Genomic DNA, 2,345 nt, shown 5'->3' on the forward strand with positions numbered 1-2,345 from the left:
ATTTCCATTCTGAAATGGCAAACTGTTCCGCTTTGAGCCAGTTCGACATTCAACCGCCTCTGACTCCGGTGCCGCAGAGCTTCCCGGGAGTGGTAGGCCAGAAACCCCACGCCTTCATTCTCTGCTATGTGAGGCTGTCAAGGTTCCTTCCCCACTCTGAACTCTAGGGTACAGATGTGGGGACCAGCATCAAAACCTGCTAACCTTACTTTTACCAGCTTAGGTTAAAACTTCCCCAAGGTACAAATTATTTTACCCTTGAATTTCCACTACCACCACCAAACTTTATCTGGGTTCCTGAAAAAACGTAGTTTGGACACGTCTTTCCCCCCAAAATCCTCCCAACCCTTGCACCCCACTTCCTGGGGAAGGTTTGATAAAAATCCTCACCAATTTGCATAGGTGACCACAGACCCAAACCCTTGGATCTTAGAACAATGAAAAAGCATTCAGTTTTCTTACAAGAAGACTTTTAAAAAAAGTAAAAAAGGAATCACCTCTGTAAAATCAGGATGGTAAATACCTTACAGGGTAATTAGAAAAGGAGGACTTGTGGCACCTTAGAGACTAACCAATTTATTTGAGCATGAGCTTTCGTGAGCTACAGCTCACTTCATCGGATGCATACTGTGGAAATTGCAGAAGACATTATATACACAGACACCATGAAACAATACCTCCTCCCACCCCACTCTCCTGTAATTAGGTAATTACAGGGTAATTAGATTCAAAACATAGAGAATCCCTCTAGGCAAAACCTTAAGTTACAAAAAAGACACACAAACAGGAATATTCATTCTATTCAGCAAAGCTATTTTCTCAGCCATTTCAAGAAATCATAATCTAACACATACCTAGCTAGATTACTTACTAAGTTCTAAGACTCCATTCCTGTTCTGTCCCCGGGCAAAAGCATCACACAGACAGACACAGACCCTTTGTTTTTCTCCCTCCTCCCAGCTTTTGAAAGTATCTTGTCTCCTCATTGGTCATTTTGGTCAGGTGCCAGCGAGGTTACCTTTAGCTTCTTAACCCTTTACAGGTGAGAGGATTTTTTCTCTGGCCAGGAGGGATTTTAAAGGGGTTTACCCTTCCCTTTATATTTATGACAGGGGCACTGTGCTGCAGGGTGCCAGATGAGGGGCTCAGTAGGGGGTCCCCCTAGTGCCACACTGGAGTCAGCACGGTCTGCCGCAGGAGAGCGCCCCTTATCATCACGTGGGCATTGGGGACTGTATTGAGTGTGAAGGGGAAGTGCCTGCACCCTGCACCCTGCAGCACAGCGCCCCCAGCAGCTGACTCCAAGGAACTGCACTACCAGCTCCCTTTCTCGCCTGCCCCTGGCCAGCCCAAGCCCGTTTGGCTCAGGAGAACGGTTCTGAGAGAGCCCCGTTGGCGGGCTCAGCCTAGCCAATGCGTCCCACGGTTCCTTGCGTGGGGCGTGCTACCGCCGGCCTGATTAGACGATTCAAATACATTTGCTCTGGGTCATGAACTGGGTGCGGGGTGGACTTGGGGGCCATCAATCACGCCAGCAGCAGGGTATTTGAACAAGAAGGAGCCCTCGATAAGACCACTCCCTGCTGGCTCACACAGCACAGCTTGACTGACCTGCATATAAAACAAGAGGGTTTATTAGTCGACAGGAACACTGTCTAGAACAGAGCTTCTTAGCACAGAAAGCAGGAACAGGCAGTAAAGTCCATCTTGGGGAAGGGGAGCCCTGGCCCTCCCTCTGAATCCCAAGCCAGGAGAGACTGGCCACTTTCCAGAGCTGCCATCATGATATGTCACAACTGGCTGACATGTCCCCTCTATTCCTACCCTGGCACAATTTGGAAGTTCATGGCACTTTCAGTTCTGCCAGCTGTTTGATCTTTAGGAGTCGCTCCGTCAGCTGGTAGCAGCAGAAGGGTCTTATCCTCTCTGGGAGCCAGTGCACTACAAGGATATGTCTACACTGCATTGTAAGCCTGGTCTGTGGGGCTTGTGGACTCGGTGGGTATGTCTTCGCTGCAATAAAACCCCCACAGCTGGCCGGGGTCAGCTGACTTGGGGTCAGGCGGCAGGGCTATAAAATTGCAGTGTAGACATCTGGGCTTGGGCTCCAGCCTGGGCCTGTGGGGTGCCTGGGGGGCCCGGGCTCCAGCCCGAGCCAGCACATCTACATTATGACAGGTTTCAGAGTAACAGCCGTGTTAGTCTGTATTCGCAAAAAGAAAAGGAGTACTTGTGGCACCTTAGAGACTAACCAATTTATTTGAGCATGAGCTTTCAGGAGCTACAGAGCTTATGCTCAAATAAAATGGTTAGTCTCTAAGGTGCCACAAGTCCTCCTTTTCTTT

The sequence above is a fragment of the Chelonia mydas genome, chromosome 6 (genome assembly GCF_015237465.2).
Source record: "Chelonia mydas isolate rCheMyd1 chromosome 6, rCheMyd1.pri.v2, whole genome shotgun sequence".
NCBI lineage: Eukaryota > Metazoa > Chordata > Testudines > Cheloniidae > Chelonia > Chelonia mydas.